The 7,130-nt window shown below is 33.0% G+C and overlaps 3 long non-coding RNA genes across 4 annotated transcripts; all 3 read left to right on the forward strand.

The window, feature by feature from the left end:
- Positions 1-2,946: 2,946 nt before the first annotated feature.
- LOC131611749 (uncharacterized) lies at positions 2,947-3,749 on the forward strand. Its single transcript, XR_009287111.1, has 3 exons — positions 2,947-3,390; positions 3,499-3,526; positions 3,688-3,749. It is a non-coding gene; the product is annotated as an uncharacterized LOC131611749 (long non-coding RNA).
- Positions 3,750-3,797: 48 nt separating this feature from the next.
- On the forward strand, positions 3,798-4,646 carry LOC131611751 (uncharacterized). The gene is made up of 3 exons (XR_009287112.1): positions 3,798-3,867; positions 4,280-4,411; positions 4,593-4,646. It is a non-coding gene; the product is annotated as an uncharacterized LOC131611751 (long non-coding RNA).
- A 92-nt stretch (positions 4,647-4,738) lies between these two features.
- Positions 4,739-6,277, forward strand: LOC131611748 (uncharacterized). 2 transcript variants are annotated; one of them, XR_009287110.1, is made up of 3 exons: positions 4,739-5,348; positions 5,904-5,973; positions 6,065-6,277. It is a non-coding gene; the product is annotated as an uncharacterized LOC131611748 (long non-coding RNA). The 2 variants fall into 2 exon arrangements; XR_009287109.1 differs by having other exon boundaries at positions 5,910-5,973.
- Positions 6,278-7,130: the final 853 nt, after the last annotated feature.

Genomic DNA, 7,130 nt, shown 5'->3' on the forward strand with positions numbered 1-7,130 from the left:
AAGTGCCTACGTACCTCCTTATGGAGGATCAGAGTCTACGTAGTTCGGGGAACGGGTTGTACGCCCTTTGAGTTTAATTTGATTTGATATGGTTTTAGAGGCTTTTTGAGTGGCCTATCGTAGTTTTGAATAAGGATGAAAATCCGTAGTTTGATTCGAAGTGTTTTTGAGTGTTTTAGATTTGGGCGTACAACCCTGATTTGATTTAGCACTATTAACCGCAACGATCAATAGATTCAATCGCCATAGTTAACAAATTTGAAGTTGTATCGTTACCAATTTTAATCAATTGATTTGATTATTACTAATAACGAATTAAGGATATTTTTTAGGAATTTACAATAATTAGTTTGTATCGTTACCCCCCGTAATCGATTAATTCGATTAAAAAGAATGACGAATTAGAATACGAAAAAAGAAAGATTAATCATCGCGACTAATAAGATAGTCGAAACCATTTAATCAAATAGCAATTAGTTATATTTTAATTAAATAACATTTTAGAAAAATATCATCATTGCCCATAGCGATTAATTGATTTAATCGGAACGAACAACAAATTAGAACTTTTAATACAAATATCATATAATAATTTATTTTAAAAAACAATTATTATTATATTAATAAATATATTTAAAAGTATTTTAATTTAAACAAATAAATAAATAATTAAAATTAATTAGTTTATTAGGATTTTAATTGAGTGTGGTTGGATAGAAGGTACATGGCATAGACCACCAGGTCCTGGGACGTTGGATCTAAGTTGTTAGTCTTTCTAAGGCTCAGATCTGAGGGTATATGGTGCATGGCTTAGATGGGGGCACATAGGATCACACAGAGAATTTTAGAAAAAATATATGGAAGGGCCAGGGATCAAACCCTGGACCCTTGGGACAAACATGTGCGCCCCTCACCAACTGAGCCAACACCATCATTTGTAATTTACACGCGCGCTGAACAATAAAAAAAACAACGAACATCACTAATGGATGAAACGCGCACGCTAATTTAAATGACCCAGTGGCATAGAGCCAACTCGTCATCTTCCTCCCAGAATCCATAAAAAAACCTGCAATGTTTGCTACGAGATTGCTACGAAACTGCTCGTAGCAGAAGCATATACGAAAATAGCGATTTGCACATGTGTATCTATAAACGTTTCGCGACCCCATCACCCCCTTCGTCTGAACCTCACGAACATGAATATGCCCTTAAATCCCTCTAATTTCACCCCTAGCGAAAAGCCCCAAATCAAGCTCTCCGACCTAACAATGATGATATATATCAAACGCGCCCAGAATCTCAATTAATGTTCCAGAATTGTTCACAGCAATTGCACAAAGCATAATACATAAACCAATTAACATATAAATGCGTGAATCATGCTAATCGACTAAAAGTTTAGAGTCACTTACCTCGGCTTATAGGAGAATGTTCTGGGGTTATTGATGTAGAGCAATGATCCACACAGCTTCAGAATGATCCCACGAATCTTTTGCAATCCTCAAATCTCCTAGAAAGTTCCAAATTCACCAAAACCGAAATCAAGTTCTTGGTGATTTTTTTTTGTTCTTGAATATGCTTCTCTGTAGAATTTTGTGTCCCCTAATCCTATGCCATCTATTCACTACTTATAGAAGAGTGAATTAGGTTAAAGATTGAAGCCCAAGGCCCTTTGAATCCACCCTTGCCAATTTGAGAAAATTTGATTTTATTCTTTTATGGAAGCTTGCTATTTTGGCCAAAATTGATTTATTCTTTCCTAATCTTGCTAGCACGAATTTTTGTGGATAATATACAATAAATGTAGATTGGAATAGGCCAATATGGATCTTCCCATATAATATTTGATTTTCTTGTAATTAAGTTATTTTTAAATCATTTTAAATGAAATAAAAAATCATATAAAATCAAGAAAATATCTAAAATTCGTGGCACATGATTTGGGTGACACTAATGACTTGTGGACCAAGATTCCATCAAAATACTATAGGCCCATTTGCAAAATTTTCCAATTTGAACCTTCTTATTTCACACTTTGCCTCCAAAAATTAACCAACTTTGATCAAGCATATCTCACTCAATTTTTAAGCTATGAGGGAGTTCTAGGACTTTTTGGAAACCTAAAGATGTCCTCTATAAGCCACTTTGCACTAGTACAAAAATACCTTTTTAGTAGAGGTTGTTAAGTCAGTTCACCTACCACCTGACTTAAGAAGTGACACGGTGGCAATTTCGTAAATATTTGTAATATAGTTAGGTCGGGTGCATTTAAATCCGACTTAACAAAGATTAAAAAAAAAATATAATTTGAATTTAATTTCTTAAGTCGCCTGTAGTTACCAACTGACTTAAGAAGTCTATTTATTAAGTCAGTTGTCACCCACCTGACCTAAGAAGTTTTATTCATATAATAAATTAATTAAATAAGAAATAGAGTTAAATAAGAAATAGAAGTCTATTTTCACGTGAACACTTGTTGTAAAGAGTCAGACTGCACGTGGAAAGTGAAATCCAACTTAGCCTATTATTCCTGATCGATAAGAAAAAAACCCCTATCTATGGATCTCTCTCGATTCAACTTTCCTTAACCCCTTTCAACCCTTCGCCTTGACAGTTTCAGCTTTTTTTAATACCGATTCTTATTCTCTACTCCAAAGCTTCGATTTCTTATTCTCTGCTCCGAAACTTGTTCAATTTCACATCCCTTCACACATTTTCGCAGAAGTCACTCACCAAAGCGTAATATCTGACGAAGAAGGTGAACCCTAATCTCCTATTTCATTCTCGGCATAATGTTTTCCTCTTCTAAGTTTTTCTTTTGGTTCTAATCGGAACCTTAACTTTTTCGGTATTCAATGGGTTTAGATGAAGTTGAGTTAATATTGATGAGAGAGAGGATAAAGAAGAATTTGAAATGGGAGCTAGAGATACCAACAAGGATGATGAGGATGAAGAAGAGGGTATGAACTTTGATTGTTCTGAGTTTTTCGTATATTTGTTGTTTACCGTGTGGTTACAGGTGAATGTTTAGAATATTGGTGATTTCAAATTAGGGTTTCCTACGTGGCATTGTTTGATATTGATGTGAACTATCATACAATTGCTCTTTCGGGCAGGCTGTGCATAATGGTAACGAATTTATCAAACTGTGTCTAGACCTTGCTCTTTTAGTACTGATTTTGTTCAATTTGAGATATGTTGATTTGAGAATATGTGCATTTATGGATTTATGGGTGGGTAGGACTTTCCATCAAGTTCACATTTGGATTTCTTTCCTTTTATACCAGATTGCTCTTGCATTCTTGCTTGGACAGTGAACCTGGTCTTGAGACATATCCTGACATTTGTGAAGCTGCTTTTGGTACTACTGGATGTATTGCCATTTTAGTAAGTCTATCTTCACGCTCATCTTTATGCTCTTTTCTTGTATGTATTTTGAAGTTGGAGTGGTGTCTAATCTCAATTTCCATTGATTCCTCCATTTTATGGTTGCAGATAGTATTGTATGTCAAGTTATATGCAAGTACATCTGCCTTCATTCAATTAGTACAAGATAAATAGCAATCCATGATACCTTTTTCTATTTTTCAGTGTTATATTTTGAGCTTTTAAATTTTGGAGTTGAATAAATGTCACATACCTTGGATTATAATTTTTTTTCATAAAAACTATGTTGTCACGCAGGGATGTTGCATTGAGTATATAATTTTGGAAGGTGACAACTTGGCATCCTTGTTTCCAAATGCATACATAATTTAAGTGTATTTGTGTTGACTCTGAAAACACTCTTTGCTGTGATTACCCCATTGGTTGTTCTTCCTACAGTTTGGCTTCGTGACCTTCGTATTCTTAGTTAAATTTCAGGTAACTCTTATTTTGTGCAATAGTGACTTGATTTTTGGTTAACATTTGAGCTTAATATAACCATTTATTTACCATGTCTGTGATAGCCGGTGGAGTTATTGCACCTGTTTAAGTAATTATGTGTTTGTTATGGGTCGGCGTAGAAGAAGTTGGCTTTCAACGTTCATGGACAATGCTCGATCTTGCAACCCTACCTATTGCGATTGGTCTTTACGGATACTTTTATTCTGGACATGCTGTGTTCCCAAACATTAATACATCAATGTCAAATCCAAACTAATTTTTTAAAATACTAGTAGCATAATTAACCCAAGATCATCTTTAGTCATGGTTTAAAATTCCGAACGAATGTGTTATGAATGATTATCCTTTTGAATCTATCTAATATAATGTATGATTATTTTTATTGTAGCTTCGGAGTTTGTAGCTCACTCTATGTTGGAGGTGCTGTTATGGGATACGTAATGTTTGGAGAAGATACTCTCAATTCACTCTTAACCTGCCCCAAGATTTGGATGCAACCAAGATTGTTGCCTGGACTACGGTACACTAATTCAATATTCTATTTACAATATTTTCTCAGTAGAATAAACTTTAGAAACTGAATCGGATCGAGATCGATACTTTAGAGACTAAATTGATAGTTTATTCTATATTAGCATATTCTTGTTGTTTTATAAACCATATAAATTGCTAACATTATTTTCTGCTACTTTATTTTGCAGGTGGTTTATCCATTTACCAAATATCCTTTATACATGTCGTGTGAATATATATATATATATGCATGAATATAGAATGAAAAAAATCATCATGAGAAGTTTCATTTCTTCTTCAATCTCTTCATAGAGTATTCTTATATACAGATGATGAATTATGATTTTTCTTAACTAGCATCGATACGTATGCATTGACTATGTCTCTCTTGGCAATGAGTCTTGAAGAGTTAATACCATTAAACCATTCAAAGGCTTACCTATTTTCCGTTTTCATCAGAACATGCCTTGTATTTTCTACCCTTGTTATTGTTCTCTAAGTTCCCTTTTTCGGTAAGCCTTATCAATCGTTGCAACTGTAATATGACATAGTCGTACTATGTTATAGATAAGACGCATCTGATGATTTTTTGCAGGTTTGGTAATATCGTTGATTGGATCAATACTTACAATACTTGTATTAAGTTCCCTTCCTTTTTTCGGTTATTTCTCATAGTGTTATTGACTGCATCATTTTACTGACTAATATCAACCTTGCTGACTGACTTTGATTCTACCATGTGTTTTTTACCTAAGAAACTTGCGAGGCAAAGTCACGCGATTACAGATATGATAGTTCGACTAATATCACGCCATCAATTATCATTTGAAGTATCATGTAGAGAATTCTAATTTTTTTAGTGTGTTTAATGGATGCAGATTCTTTCCTATTTCACATACATGGATAATTCTTGGAACAGTCTTGTAATATCAATTTTATCACAGGTACACATTTGATAAATTGATTTCAGGATTTTAACTGCATTATATTTTATATCCCTGTTGGATATATTTTTCAAAACACTGAAAGTCCTCGTTTTCTTATTAGGCACAATTTGTTTTTGAATGACATGTTAATCTTATTAGTTGTTCTCCTAATCGGTTCATTTTTTATGACAAGCAAAGTTCAAGTTTCATATGTTTTCTCTTTAGGTTGCCCAAAATTACCCGAAAAAGATTTTCAACATTGAAACTTTTGCTTTGATAACAATGGAACTTTGTATACAATATATATTCATGAATTCTGTTGTTTAGAACTAACACAATTTCAGTAGATTATCCAAACTCTGGAGAAAATGTGATACATACATTATGTAGCATAACAACGAGAGTAATTAACTATATTGAGACCAAGGTGTGCATGTTGTGTATGGTTCTAGATAACTAGTTTTTATATAAGCTACTCTCATTTTTTTTGCATATTTAAAGTTGTATATTCTTTGAAGTCATGGTGCAATTTTTTAATCCTAACAGAGGATTATCATTACTGACTTGCTCTAGTTTTAGTTGGCTGGCTACAAGTGTGTTCTGGCATTAGTTTTAGCTGGCATTAGTGTTGTCATGATTACAGGTATGATAGTTCAACTAGTATCACCATTAGTTATCACTATTTGAAAATCTTTGAAAACATTTGAATAATGTAAATTTTGTTGCTGTTATAGGTTTTCATCACCAGTTTATCACAAGAGTTCATTGAGGATGAGAGCTTCCAATCAATAGGGAAGTCAAGTAGCTTCACAGTGTCACCAGTTTAAATTGAAACCCTTTGTTATGAAACTCAATTTAAAGTTTTCGTTATGTAAATGCACTAGACGAACTTGGTTTTTAGTTAGATATATTTAGTGTTGCAACTTGTGAATTGACCTTTGATTCATTTTGGTTGTTACTGTAATTATTTAGTTAACAGAGTAAAGTTGGAACATATTATTTTATTTAGAGTAAATTGATATTAGTAAGGTTAGTAGTGTATAGAAAATTATTTGACTTTTGAAGTTTTATTTCTAATTCTAGAAATAAGATAAATTGATGAACTGGAATAGATATTAAACTTAGATTAAGAAATAATTGATGTAGAATAATATTTAGTTTGATGATAAAATATAATATTTTATTTTTCAAATGATAGTTAGTACGAAGGTTGAATTTCATTTATTAAAAAAATACAACTTGTTAGGTCAGTTAAGTTTATCCGATTTAAGAAAGAAACTTCTTAAGTCGGGTACATATGGCATTAGAGCTTTCTAAAAGCCTAGACTTATTAAGTCGGGTACGATTTAACAGACCTAATAAAATTTTCTTAAGTCAGGTCTAAATCCGACTTAAGAAGTCAAAACTTCTTATGTCGGAAATTCTTAAGTCAGGTTCGGAACCGACTTAAAAAGTCGTTTTTAACCGACTTAAAAAGCTTTTTTTCTACTGTTGTTGGAACATATTTTTCATTTGGAGCTTTTATCTTGATCATATCTTCTTTGACAAAAAACTACTTTTGAAGGATGCCTGAAAATGACCTGTAATCTTTTGCATCATACCTCTCAAATGAAGCATTTCTGGCCCTGGCTTGTGAGAGGCAAAGTTGTAGAGAATCTAATTTCCTTCAAAATAGGCTTTGAGTGGGGAATTTTTGATGTTCCATGTGAAAGTTATGCCCAGTCAAAGTTGGGTTGACTTTCTCCTAAGAAACCCTAATTTGAACCTTTTTGTATTTGTTCATCTCTGAGTTTCTATTAA

This window comes from Vicia villosa, linkage group LG6 (genome assembly GCF_029867415.1).
Source record: "Vicia villosa cultivar HV-30 ecotype Madison, WI linkage group LG6, Vvil1.0, whole genome shotgun sequence".
In the NCBI taxonomy this organism is placed as follows: domain Eukaryota; kingdom Viridiplantae; phylum Streptophyta; class Magnoliopsida; order Fabales; family Fabaceae; genus Vicia; species Vicia villosa.